Here is a 15,350-nt window from a genome sequence, read left to right as displayed (position 1 = left end):
AATCAAAAAGTTGAAATTTTGAAAAGTTGAGAGATTTGACCGAGAGTTGACTTTGGCAATATCGGGGTTGAAATACGATTTCGAGAGTTGGATTAATACCGTTATGTCATTTGGAACTTGCATGCAAAATTTGACGTTATTTAGGGTTAATTTGATATGTTTCTGCAGGAGTTTTGGAGGTTGGAAGATTTTAAAATTCATGAGTTCGATTTGTAGTGTGATTCATAGTTTCGACATTGTTTGATATGGTTTGAGGCCTTGAGCAGTTCCGCGTTATATTTTAGGACTTGTTGTTATGTTTGGTTGGGGTCCCGGAGGCCTCGGGTATGTTTCAGGTGAGTTTTGAACAAGTTTGGGCATTTCGACACTTTGATGGTGTTCTGGAGCAGTTGAAGTGCGGAGGGCACATTTTTGGAGTGCTAATGTGCAGCCGCAAACTCCCGAAGTGCGGAGGCAGCGGAAAATGTATGGACTGCAGAAATCCTCTTGCGGCCGCAGAAAAGGGAATCTGCAGATTCGATGGTCTGAATTCGGAAGCTTATATCTTTTAATCTACAAAAAATTTAAAGGTAATTCGAAAATAAAAGTTGTAGCCCTTTGAGTATAGTTTGTAGAAAATTAAATCATTAATCATTTGGACATTTGTATAGAAAGTTATAGTCAATTTACTAAAGCCTGGTAGCGCCGCTGCAGCTGAAGTGAGGCTGCACAATTTGGATTGCGGACGCGGAACCTGGAAAGTGCAGACCGCACAAACAATGTGCATTTAGGACTTTAGAGGTCAGATGTGGTACCATATAAACGAGATTTTTATCTCATCTTTTATTTTTGGACCTACAAAGCTCGGTTTGTGGCGATTGTTTATGAATTTTTCAAGAAAATCATTGGGGTAAGTGATTCTTACTCGATTTTGGCTATATTACACGAATCCATTGTTATTTTCATAATTTAATTAGTGATTTGAGTTGAAAATTTGAGGAAAAATTATAAAAACTTTTTAGACTAAATTTTGGAGATTTGAAAGGCGATTTGAGGTTGGACTTGAGTAATTCTTTTATGGTTGGACTCGTTATCGAATGGGTGTTCGAATTTTATAATTTTAGCCGGTTCCGAGGTGCGAGCCCGGGGGATTGACTTTTTAGTTTTAATTAAAGATTGAAGCTTTATTATCCAGAATTATTTTCTATGAGTTTTATTTATGAATTGAAGTTATTTTGGTTAGATTTGAGCTGTCCGGAGGTTGTTTTGCTCGAGAAGGTCGATTTAGAGTAACGGTCTAGCTTCTTTGAGATAAGTATTATGCCTAATAATGTGTGGAGGAACTACTCCATAGGATTTCAGTCTTTAGTGCTAATTGTATCATGTGAAGCTCGTGTACGCGAGGTGACGAGTACGTGCTCGGGCTTATTTGTGAAAATTTGACCGTTTAGAGCTCTTAGGTTCTTATGTTCATTAGATTTGAAGTTTTTTTTGTTATGTTAAATTCTCCATTTACTAAATTCACCCTTACGTGTCTTAATTGGAATTAATTTCTCCATGTCTTACCCTTATTGCCGATTAAACTCTTATGCGCCTTAACTAAAGTTGTTGCTTCTTTTAATGCTATGCTATCCTTTCCATAATTGCTTATCCTTAATTGAAATTATTATTATCTTTCCCATGATCTACTTATCCTTAATTGAGTTTGTTGAATCTATTCCGTAATTGCTCAACCCTAATTGAAGTTTTGTTATCCCTTATCATTATTGACTTACCCTTAATTGAAGTCATTGATTTATATTATCCCTTTTATCGTTGAATTGTACTTATGTGGAATCATTGCCACACAGTATCTGAGTTAATATTATGTTGTACCATTATTTCCTATTGTGTCTTTCCTTGTGAGCTCGTTCTTCCGTCTCTTTGTGTTCCGGAGTTCCTGAGTCGATTTACATGTTGTATTATTGTGTTATTATCGTTGTTGCTGTTGTATTCAGTGTTGTATGGCATGAGGTTTCTGTCGTGTGGTTATTATTGTGGCACGAGGTTTCTATCGTGCTGTTGTTATTGTGGCACGAGATTTCTGCCGTGTGGTTGTTATTGTGGCGCGAGGTTTCTACCGTGCGGTTGTTATTGTGGCACGAGGTTTCTGCCGTGCGGTTGTTATTATGGTACAAGGTTTCTGCCATGCGGTTGTTATTATGGCACGAGATGCCTGCCGTGTGGTTGTTATTATGGCACGAGGTTTCTGCCGTGCAGTTGTTATTATGGCACGAGGGTTCTGTCGTGCTGTTGTTATTGTGGCACAGGATTTCTGCCATGCGGTTGTTATTGTGGCACGAGGTTTCTACCATATGGTCGTTATTGTTGGACGAGGTTTCTACCGTGCGGTTGTTATTATTTGCACGAGGTTTTTGCCGTGCAATTTTGATTCATTTACAATTTGAGACTACGAGGCGGTACCTCGGAAGGGCTTTGTTGTTATTTCCCCTTTTCTTTGCACTTGTCTTTGATAGTTGTTTTCCTTTGCGTACTAATAATTAATTTCCTCCGTGTTGCTCTATTTGCTCAGTTCTATGTAGCTAATCTTGTTGTGTTTGTCATAACGTTCATTTCATTACTATCTTATTTACACTGTATATTTCATGGTGATCGTTTCTTATGTGTAATTCCTTATTTCTACTTTTAATTGTGGTAGAACACTAGCACAAGTATACAAGTAGATGAATCACCCATATCAGTTTATGCAGATGAGTCTTGGCATTATTAACCATTACATGTACTCTTGTTTGCTTGCCTTATGTGTGAGAGTTGTCCTCTTGGTACATGAGTCGTCCGTGCGGTTATGAATTGAAATGTAGGCACAGGGTGCCAGCTGATTAGGGTTCAAGAATTTTGGCCCTTATGCTGTGATTTTGAGGTTCGGTACCTCGTGGAAATGCTTGAACAAATCAGGTATAAAAGCGGTTGTTCTTATTGAGTTGTTGCTGGTTCTCCCTTTATTTTGATTTCATCGGACTTAGACTGTGTCTAGCTTAATCTACAACATTATTACCTGACTGCGTCCTGTTGAATATTGTTGTTATTGGTGTCTCGTCACAAGTATTGTTTTGTATTCCTTATCCTATTTAGATTTATTATTAACATTGTTTCACTAGTAGTTCAACTTCATACTTGTTCAAGGTATTTAGTCCGGTAGATGTCTTGACTGTCCCTAGTCACTACTTCACCGAGCTTAGTCTTGATACTTACTAGGTACCGCTATGGTGTACTCATACTACGCTTCTGTACATTTTTTGTGTAGATCCAGGTTCCACAGTCCTTGTTGATTATTAGCTAGCTGGTCGAGCTATGGAAACTCAATGTAAACCTGTTGTCGCGTTCGCAGGTCTCAGAGTCACCTTATGATATTTCCATTTTATTGTTTAATTATATTCCAAACAGTTGCATTTTAGGGATTTTCTAGTAAACTTAGTAGAGCTTATTACTTGTACTACTGGTTTTCGGATTGTAAGTTGTATATAAAGATGTCTATTTCATATTTATCAATTGTTGGTTAAATTCTTCTATTAATTCAGTAAGTGTTAGGCTTACCTAGTCTTAGAGACTAGGTGACGTCACGACATCCTACTGAGGGAAATTGGGGTCGTGGTAAGTTGGTATTAGAGCTCTAGGTTCATAGATGCTATGAGTCATAATCGAGTTTAGTAGAGTCTTGCGGATCGGTATGGAGATGTCTGTACTTATCTTCAAGAGGCTAGGGAACTATTAGGATGGTTTCACTTCCTTCATTCCTATCGTATGAGTTTATTGATTTCGAAGTTTGAACTTTTATCATTCTATTCTCTCATAAATGGTGAGGACACGAGCTTCAGTTACCGACGATGCTGCCCCAGAGCCATTGTTTCTAGGGACCAGGGCATAGACAGAGGCAGACGCCGAGGAGGAGCATGTGCTACGACTAGAGCATCTGTCAGAGCAATAGTTGAGAAGCCCTCAGTAGCTCCTATTGAGGGACAAGTATTGGAGGTGCCTGTTGTTACCCCAGGACTTCAAGAGACTTCATCACAGTTCTTGAGCATGTTTGGTACATTGACTTAGGTGGGGTTGATCCCGGTTGCACCATCTACTTCACAGCTCGGGGGAGGAGCTCAAAGTCTCATCGACCGTACTTCGGAGCAGCGAGTCCATGTTGGCCAGGTTCTGGGTGTCATGTTAACACAACTTGCTATCCCAGTTCAGCCCGTGGTTAGGGCAGTATCATATAAGGGAGAATAACTTAGGCTTGAGAAGTTCAAGAAGTAATACCAACCTACTTTCAGTGGTTTGGCTTCAAAGGATACGCATGGGTTCCTAGGGGAATTCTACCATATTCTCCGCACTATGGGCATTTTGGAGATGAGTGGGGTTTCTTTCACCGCTTTCTAGCTTAAGAGAGCGGCATATCAGTGGTGGCGAGCGTACAAGTTTGGTAGTCCGACCGATGCAGCTTCACTTTCATGGGTTCAATTTTTAGAGATGTTCTTGAGAGAGTTTGTTCCCCAGACCCTTCAGGAGGCATGTCGCGTGGAGTTTGAGAAGCGATGCTAGGGCACTATGTCAGTGTTAGAGTATGCTGTTATATTCAGTGATTTGTCCAGACATGCGCCTACTTTGGTTTCTACAGTTAGAGAGCGAGTCCGTAGGTTCATTGTGCGGCTCAATCATGATATTCAGTTCAACATGGTTTGGGAGTTGGAGTCAGATGTTCCATTTTAGTAGGTGGTAGAGATCGTTCGCCGATTAGAGGGCATGTGGGACCAGGAGGAAGAGGTCATGGGGGATTAGATGAGAAAGGATAGTAAGGCTAAGAGGCCTCATAGACCAGGGGGTCTACTGGTCCCTATTTTGGAGGCAGGGTATGGCATGGTAGAGGTTTTGAGAGTCAGTTAGTTCAGTTTGTATTTCAGGCTGCACACGGTGATTCAGGTACCCATCTGTCTCAGGGTACCCGTGATAACAACACGACAGGGGTCCAAGAACTACCAAGGAAAATCAAGAAATGTGCTGAAGCTAAAAGAAAATAAAGAAACAAGAAAGAAGACAGAAATTAAAGATAGACTGAATTCAAGAAGTCTATTCTTGAAGTTGAATCTTAACAACAAAAATTAGCTAATAAAGAACTAATCGCTTTTGGTAGAGAATTAAAAATAAGGGATAGATTGTGAAACCCGACCCCTTAGAATAACAAGAACAATAATAAGCCTAAACTTATCAGCTTTCTTGAATACCTAGAAGTGATCTAAGATTTCGAAAGAGTTTAATCTTACCACCTTAAGTTGAGTCTTGAAGGTTGAAGAATAAATCAAAGAGTAGCCACATACAAGAGTGCAAGAAAAATCTCACAATTTTTATTGATAACATCTGAATAATCTAAATCTAAAAACAAAGAAGATACCCCTTTATATAGATAGGGTGTCACTAAATTCTACCTAAAAAATAAGGAATAAAGTCCTCAACTACTTTGGACAACAAGTCCAACTACCTTAGGAAAAGGAAAAAATACTAGGAAACAAAAACCAAGTCAATCTTGGAAAGTAACTCCAACAATCTTAGAAAAAGAAAAATATAACCTTAACTACCTAAAGAAAAGCAATAATTCTAGTACCAAAATATATGAAAATAAGTTAAAACCAATCTAGGATAGAACCTTGAAAGTCCCAAACCAATCTTGGATAGGATCTTGGAAATCTTGAAGGCAACTTGTAAGCAACTTGGCACCAACTTGTACCCAACTTTTATCACGCCTATTGAGCCTTTTTTGGGCAGTAAGTAAGTCCTTTTTATGTTATAAAAACATCACTTCAATTAGGACTTATTAGGCTACAAGTTTGAACATATTTTAGGTGCCATATAGGTCCAACAGTGGCCTGATTTGGACCTTCTTCAGAGGACGTATCTTGGGATCTAATCCACCTCCTTTTGGACATGAATTTAGACCATAAAATAATTATAACACCTAAAAAACTCATATCCTTTATCATTGAGCTCTTCCTCCTAACTAACAATTTCTTTATTCGCTCATGAAGTCCAATGACCTTCTTTTGCAACCTTTTAATTTGAGATATTGTTAAAGGACCTCTTTGAGATTCTAAAGCTTCATCCTTATTCTTGAATAGAGTTGAGCTTCCTAGGATGCTATCAACCCGTACCGGACAGTTTCTACAGCCGTGTCAGCGGAGAAGTTCCTTTGAATGTGGAGATGCCAGCCACATGGTGAGAGATTGTCCCAAACTCTGAACAGATATGTCGCAGTGGGGTATTCAGGCAATGAGTTTTACTTCAGTTATTAATACCCCTGCACCACCAGCTTGGGGTGCAGGTCAGGCGAGTAGAGGGCACCCAAGTGGGGAAGGCCCGACCCGTTGATGTTCCTTTTGCGGTAGGGCTGAGGTCGCTACACCGGATGATTTTGTACATGTATAATTTTGGTTTGTATATAGGAGCATCATTTGCATTTATTTTAGTTCTGCTTATCGGGGTGAGTCCTCCTATGTTGACTCACATGTAGGTGAATTTTGCGATTTGTACTCTACTTATGTGTTTACCCCTGTTGAGAGATTCTATAGTGGTAGATGTGTCTATCATTTTGTTTTATTCATTATTGAGAGCTTTGAGACTAGAGGCGGTCTTCTATTACTCATTTCGATAGTTTTGATGTGATGTGTTGTGATTTTTGTTGGCGGAATTGAATTAGTGGAAGGTTTCAGTTGGTATGATATATATTCTACTTGTGATTTAGAGTTGAGGGTGAGACCCTCGCGATGTCATGTGTTTCGATGTGTTTTAACCGGGCTTCATGCCGCGGTGGAAGTTATATCAAGATGAGATCCTTGTGATTAGCTCATATATTTTGATTCTCCCTTGTGAAATTGATTCGTAGTATAGTAGTGATAGGAAGTTGTGTCGTCGGCCTTGTTTGGTAGTTCTCTTATGTGTTTCTCTATGCATATTTAGTCATATTCTCATTGTGCTTATTGCGCTTTAGCTTGCGAAGTATGTGCCCAGGTGGCGTTAGATGTGGCTTGTGGATTCGGGTGAATAGTTATGAGGTCTTCCTGTTTTTTGCATCATTGTTGGTGTTGTTGAAGGTCTAGAATGAAGTTTTAGCTGAGATGAGGTTATTTGCTGGTGCTATATTTGATTATAGGTAGCTTTGGTGATCAGAGATGTTGTTATGGGCATATATGTGATGTGTTACATCGTGTGGTTGTACCTGGTAGGTATAGGCATGAGTTGTTGCAGTTGGTTGAGGATGATTCCAGGTGTGGATGTAGGAATCAGGTCTTTTGGAGATGATAGATGGTGAGAAATTTGGTTCTAAGGCCTATTAATGTGGGTAGAAGGAATAATCTTCAACAGAGAGGGTGTTGTCGGGCCTATATGGATTGGGATGACTTCGGAATGGTTCTTGGCACGTTCGAGGAAAAACGTTTGTTTAAGAGAGGGAAAATGTAACAACCCGACCAGTCGTTTGGAGAATTAACATCCCATTTTATGGCATAAGGTCTAGAGCAACATCGTATTATGTGTTACGACTTGCGTGGATGGCCGAGTTCAGTTTTCGGATAATTCGAGATCAATTGGAAGAAGGATTCTTGTTTTAGAATCTTAGGCAGTAAGAGTTGATTGGAGTTTTAACTTTTGTGTAAACGACTCCGAAATGGAATATTATAGTTTTAATAGTTTTGTATGGTGATTTTGGACTTAGGCATGCGGCCAGATTTAGATTTGGATGTCTGTAGAGTAATTTGAAGCATTTTGGCAAAAAAATAATCAGAAAGTTGAAATTTTGGAAGGTTAAGGGGTTTGACCGAGAGTTGACTTTGGAATATCGGGGTCGGAATACAATTCTAAGAGTTGGATTAGTTCCATTATGTCATTTGGAACTTGCATGCAAAATTTGACGTCATTCAGGGTTAATTTGATATGTTTCTGCACGAGTTTTAGAAGATGGAAGATTTGGAAATTAATGAATTCGATTTGTGGTGCGATTAGTAGTTTCGACGTTGTTTGATGCGGTTTGAGGCCTTGATCAGGTCCGCGTGCTGTTTTAGGATTTGTTGGTATGTTTGGTTGGGGTCCCGGAGGCCTCATGTGTGTTTCGGGTGAGTTTTGAACAAGTTTGGACATTTTGGCACTTTGATGGTGTTCTGGAGTAGTTGAAGTGCTAAGGGCACACTTTTGGAGTGCTGATGTGAGGCCACAAACTCTTGAAGTGCGGAGGCAGTGGAAAATGTGCGGACCGTAGAAATCCTCTTGCGGCCGCAGAAAGGGAATTTGCAGGTTTGATGGTCTGATTTCATAAGCTTATATCTTTTAAGCTATAAGGAATTTGGAGATGATTAAAAATAAAAGTTGTAGCTCTTTGAGTCTAGTTTCCAGAAAAGTAAACCATTAATTATTTGGATATTTGTACAGAAAGTTATAGTTAATTTACTAAAGCATGGTAGTGCAGATGTTGCCGAAGTGCAACCGCGGAACCTTGAATGTGCGGACCGCACAAAAAATGTGCGGTCAACACTTTAAAGGTCAGATGTGGTACCATATAAATGAGGTTTTTATCTCATCTTTCATTTTTGGACCTAGAGAGCTCAGTTTGTGTCTATTTTTGTGGGTTTTCAAGAAAATCATTGGGGTAAGTGATTCTAACTCGGTTTTGGCTATATTACACGAATCTATTATTATTTTCATCATTTAATTAGTGATTTGAGTTGAAAATCTGGGAAAAAATTGTAAAAACTTCTTAGACTAAACTTTGGGGATTTGAAAGGCGATTTGAGGTTGGATTTGAATAATTGTTGTATGGTTGGACTCGTTATCGAATGAGTGTTTGGATTTTTTAATTTAGGTCGGCCAAGTTGCGGGTCGAGGGGTTGAATTTTTGGTTGACTTTTTAGTTTAATTAAAGATTGAAGCTTTATTATTCGGAATTGTTTCCTATGAGTTTTATTTATGAACTGAAGTTATTTTGGTTAGATTTGAGTCGTCCAGAGGTTGTTTCACTCGAGAAGGTCAATTTAGAGTAACGATCTAGCTTCTTTGAGGTAAGTATCATGATTCACCTTGTGTGGGGGAACTACCCCTTAGGACTTGAGTCTTTGGTGCTAATTGTGTCATGTAAATCCCGTGTACGCGAGGTGACGAGTACGTGCTCGGGCTTATTCGTGCAAATTTGACCATTTAGGGCTCTTAGGTTTTTATGTTCATTAGATATGAAGTTGTTGTGTTATGTTAAATTCCCTATTTACTAAATTCATCCTTACGTGTCTTATTGGAATTAATTTCTCTATGTTTTACCCTTATTGCCGATTAAACTCTTATGTGCCTTAACTGAAGTTGTTGCTTCTTTATTGATATGCTATCCTTTTCATAATTGCTTATCCTTGATTGAAGTTATTATTATCTTTCCCATTATCTGCTTATCCTTAATTGAGTTTGTTGAATCTCTTCCGTAATTGCTCAACCCTTATTGAAGTTTTGTTATCCCTTATCATTGTTGACTTACCCTTAATTAAAGTCATTGATTTATGTTATCCCTCTTATTGTTGAGTTGTACTTATGTGGAATCCTTGCTACACAATATCTCTTCCTTGCTGAGTTATTGCGATGTTGTACCATTATTTCCTATTGTGTCTTTTCTTGTGAGCTCGTTCTTCCGTCTCTTTGTGTTCTGGGGTTCCTGAGTTGATTTACTTGTTGTATTCTTATGTTATTATCATTGTTGTTGTTGTATTCAGTGTTGCGTGGCATGAGTTTTCTGCCGTGCGATTATTATTGTGGCAGGAGATTTCTGTCGTGCGATTGTTATTGTGGCACGAGGTTTCTACCGTGCGGTTGTTATTATGACGCGAGGTTTCTGCCATGCAGTTATTATTATGGCTCGAGGTTTATACCGTGCGGTTGTTATTGTGGCACGATGTGTCTATCGTGCGTTTGTTATTGTAGCACGAGGTTTATGCCGTGCGATTGTTATTGTGGCACGAGGTTTCTATCAAGCAGTTGTTATTGTGGCACGAGATTTCTGCCGTGCGGTTGTTATTATGGCATGAGGTTTCTATCGTGCGGTCGTTATTGTTGCACGAGGCTTCTGCATTGCGGTCGTTATTGTTTGCACGAGGTTAATGCCGTGCCGTTGTGATTCATTTACGATATAAGACCACGAGGTGGTACCTCGGAAGGGCTCTATTTTCATTTCCCCTTTTCTATGCACTTATCTTTGATTGTAGTTTTCCTTAGCATACTACTAATTAATTTCCTCTATGTTGCTATTTTTGCTCAGTTCTATGTACCTAATCTTGTTCTGCTTGTCGTAATGTCCATTTTATTGTTGTCTTATTTACACTGTATATTTTGTGGTGCTCATTTTTTTATGTGTCATTCTTTATCTCTACTCTTAATTGTGGGCTTGAATTGTGGTAGAATACTTGCATAAGCATACACATAGATGAATCACCCATATTGGTTTAAGGAGATGAGTCCTAGCGTTATTAACCATTACATGTACTCTTGCCTGCTTGCCTTCTGTGTGAGAGTTGTCCTCTTGGCACGTGAGTCATCCCTGCGGTTATGAATTCAATCGTGGGCACAAAGTGCCAAGTGATTGAGGGTTCAAGAATTGGGGCCCTTGTGCTGTGATTTTGAGGTTCAGTACCTCGTGAAAATACTTGAACAAATCAGGTATGAAAGCGGTTGAGTTGTTGTTCTTATTGAGTTGTTGCTGGTTCTCCCTCTATTTTGATTTCATTTGTCACGACCCGAAACCTGGACCCGGTCGTGATGGCGCCTCTCGTGAAGACAAGGCCAACCGACACTTTCCATTTCAGTTATTAACAGTTAAACCATAAGAAATAAATCTAAAGCATGATAAGATAATCCAAAGTTAATAGATAATAGCATAATTTGCGGAATACAACCCAACACAGCCCGATATCGGGGTGTCACTAGTCATGAGCATCTAAACAATCCGGAATACTCCAAATCAACTACAGAGTTTAATATAGAAAACCAATAACATGAAGAATTAAGATAGGGAAGAGCTCCAGTCTGCGAACACCAACAACTACCTAGAGACTCCTCGGATCCGCCTAAGCCGGAAATGATCAACACTCGGGAGCGGGACCAGATATGCCTGAATCTGCACACAGGGTGCAGGGAGTAAAGTGAGTACTCCAACTCAGTGAGTAATAGTCATAAATAAAGACTGAAAGCAGGAAATCACGTAAGGCACAAAAGCATGCTATAATAAAGCAGTAAAAACCCTTTTAAAACAGTAAACCAGTGAAAAATAGGTAAAAATCCTTTAACTCAAATTTAATTTCCTCAAAAGCCTTTTTCAATAATTAAATAGGTAATTGACAGCCAATTATGAAAAATAAACACATAAAGGTTCGCCTTTCGGGCACAGTATCAACAAATCCGCCCCTCAGACAACATCACAGAACAATACCAGCCCCTCGGGCTTAATCTCACATCACAATGGGTACTCGCGCTCACTGGGGGTGTGCAGACTCCTGGAGGGGCCCCTTACAGCCCAAGCGCAATATCAAGCCACCTCGTGGCATCATCACTAGGCCCTCAACCTCATATCAATCAAGCCACCTCGTGGCGTACATATCACAGGCCCTCAGCCTCATAATCAATATCAAATGTTTCCTCACAACATAGGCCCTTGGCCTTACTCAGTCAAAATCCTCACAAGCCACTCGAGCAATAGTAAAACACGATTCTCAGTCCAAAATATCATTTAAAAGATCATTTAAGTGTTAAAACATAGTAAACATGGTTGAGTACGAAAACAATGAAATATATCACGACTGAGTTCAAGTATAAACTCAAAACAATGAGTAAAATATCAATAAAAATCCCTGAAGGGTTCAAATAGATGGCACAAGGCACAAATATGGCATTCAGCCCAAATCATGATGAGAGCAAATAGATTTCAGTCAAATACACGGTAAAATAGTCATTCGAGATGGACTAAGTCACAATCCCCAATAGTGCACGACCCCACGCTCGTCATCAAGCATGTGCGTCACCTCAATATAGCACTACGATGTGCAATCCGGGGTTTCAAAACCTCAGAACATCATTTACAATCATTACTCACCTCGAACTGGTCAAATCTCTAGCTCGCGACGCCTTTGCCCTTTGAATCGGCCTCCACTCGCGTCGAATCTTTCAAAAATCAGAACGAGAAGGTTAAAATATGCTAAGGGAATGAAGCCCAAGTGAAAATAATTAATATACGACACAAATCCTGAATTTACCAAAACCCGACCCCCGGACCACGTCTTGGAATTCAATAATTTTTACATCAATAGATTCCTTGTCTCCCCACGAGTTCATACATATCAAAAGTTCTAAAATCCGACCTCAAATGGTCCTTCAAATCTTCAATCAAAGGTCTAAGTTCCCAAGCTCTAGTTTCCCCAATTTTTGCCCTTAAATTCCATTAATCATCGCTCTAATCCGTGAAATAATAGCATAGGAATGAGTTTTAGGTCCAAATTCCTTACCTCAATGAAGTTCCCTTGAAATCCCTCTTTCAAATCGTCCAAAAAGCTCCAAAGCCGAGATAGAAATGGTGAAAATAGCTAAAAATCGCGAAGGACACAATTTATACCTTCTGCCTAGGCATTTTCGCATCTGCGACCAATATTCCGCTTTTGCGGTACCACTTCTGAGGTCAGACCACCGCATCTGCGGTCCTCACTTAAGTTACCAAAACCGAATCTACGATGCATTTCCCGCATCTGCGCCTTCGCAGGTGCGGTCCCACAACCGCATCTGCGGTTGTTGCCAACTCCTCCAGATTCCGCTTCTGCGACCTCTCTTCCACATATGCAGCATTGCACCTGCGGTCCCGAATTCGCATGTGCGAAAATACCAGAAGCATAAAAAATATGCAGCTGCAACAATTTCTCAAACTCTCCGTCAACCATCCGAAATCACTCTGAGGCCCCTGGGACCTCAACCAAAAGCACCAACATATCCTAAAACCTTATTCAAACTTATTCCAATCTTCAAAACACCTCAAACAATATCAAATCAACCAAAACACATCGGATTCAAGCCTAACTTTCCAAAATCTTCTGAATTACGCTTTTGATAAAAATACAACCAAACCATGTCCGAATGACCTGAAATTTTGCGCACACATCCTAAATGACACAACGGAACTACTGCAACTCTCGGAATTTCATTTCGACCCCTATATCGAAATCTCACCTACCAACCGGAAATCGCCAAAATATCAACTTCGCCAATTCAAGCCTAAATCTACTTCGAACCTCCAAAACTCATTTCGATCGTGCTCCTATGTCACAAATCACCTCCCGAAGCTAACCGAACCGTCAGAGCTCACATCCGAGCCCTCTAACATATAAGTCAATATTTGGTTGACTTTTCCAACTTAAGCCTCTTCAAAAGAGACTAAGTGTCTCAAACCTTACCAAAATCATTCCGGATTTGATCCGACCAACCCGATACCACATAACACGGATAAGCAAAGCATAAAGAAACAGTAATGGCAAAAACGGAGCGGTAACTCATGAGACGACTGGCCGGGTCGTCACATCCTCCCCAACTTAAACAAACGTTCGTCCTCAAACGAGTCAAGAAACATACCTGAAGCCTCAAACATGTGAGGATATCTGCTCCGCATCTCCCACTCGGTCTCCCAGGTAGCCTCCTCCACGGGCCGACCTCTCCACTGCACTTTCACTGAAGCTATATCCTTTGACCTCAACTTTCGAACCTGACGACCCAAAATAACTACTGGCTCCACATCATAAGTCAAATCATCATCCAACTGAACCGTGATGAAATCCAAAACATAAGACAGATCCCTAATATACTTCTGGAGCATATAAACATGAAATACCGGATTCACGCTCGACAAGCTAGGTGGCAAATCAAGCTCATAAGCCACCTCCACAATCCTCCGAAGTACCTTAAAATGCCCAATGAATCGCGGACTCAGTTTCCCTTTCTTCCCAAATCTAATAACATCCTTCATGGGCAAAACCTTCAATAGAACCTTTTCACCAACCATGTAGGACACATCTCGAACCTTCCTGTCAGTATAACTTTTTTGCCTCGACTGCACTGTACGAAGCCTCTCCTGAATCACCTTTACCTTTTCTAAGGCATCTTGTACCAAGTCTGTCCCCAGCCTAGCCTCACTGGGCTCGAACTAACCAACTGGAGATCTATACCGCCTCCAATACAAAGCCTCATATGAAGCCATTTGAATACTCGACTGGTAGATATTGTTATAAGCAAACTCTGCAAGCGGTAGAAACTGATCCCATGACCCTCTAAAATCAATGACACAAGCACGCAACATGTCCTCCAATATCTAAATAGTGCACTCGGACTGCCCGTCCATCTGAGGGTGAAAAGCTGTGCTCAACTCAACCTGAGTAGCCAACTCTTGCTGCACAGGCCTCCAAAACTGCGATGTAAACTGAGTGCCCCTATTTGAAATGATGAAAATTGGGACACCATGCAAATGAACAATCTCCTGGATATAGATCTCTGCCAACCTTTGAAGAATAGGTTGTACACACGACAATGAAATGCGCGGACTTGGTCAGCCGATCCACAATCACCCAAATGGCATCGAACTTCCTCAAGGTTCGTGGAAGTCCAACAACAAAGTCCATAGTGATCCTCTCCCACTTCCACTCTAGAATATCCATCCGCTTAAGCAAGCCACCCGGTCTTTGATGCTCATGTTTCACCTGTTGACAATTGAGACACCGAGCTACGAATCCCACAATGTCTTTCTTCATTCTTCTCTACCAATAGTACTACCTAAAATCCTCATACATCTTCGCGCGACCCGGATGAATGGAATACCGTAAGCTATGGGCCTTCTCCAGAATCAACTCCCAAAGCCCATCCACATTGGGCACACAAATCCGGCCCTGCATCCTCAACACCCCATCATCACCAATGGTCACATCTCTGGCATCATCATGCTGAACTCTGTCCTTAAGGACTAGTAAATGTGGATCATCATACTGGCGGTCTCTGATGCGATCATATAAAGAAGACTGAGAAACCACACAAGCCAATACCTGACTGGGCTCCAAAATATCTAACCTTACGGACCGATTGGCCAAGGACTAAACATCCATTGCAAGAGGTCTCTCCCCAACTGGAATATATGCCAAACTCCCCATACTCAACGCCTTTCGGCTCAAAGCATCGGCCACCACGTTAGCCTTTCCCGGATGGTACAATATAATGATATCATAATCCTTAAGCAACTCCAACCACCTCCGCTGCCTCAAATTAAGATCCTTCTGCTTGAACAAGTGCTG

This window comes from Nicotiana tabacum, chromosome 16 (genome assembly GCF_000715075.1).
Source record: "Nicotiana tabacum cultivar K326 chromosome 16, ASM71507v2, whole genome shotgun sequence".
In the NCBI taxonomy this organism is placed as follows: domain Eukaryota; kingdom Viridiplantae; phylum Streptophyta; class Magnoliopsida; order Solanales; family Solanaceae; genus Nicotiana; species Nicotiana tabacum.
Note: the sequence above shows the minus strand (reverse complement) of the source record.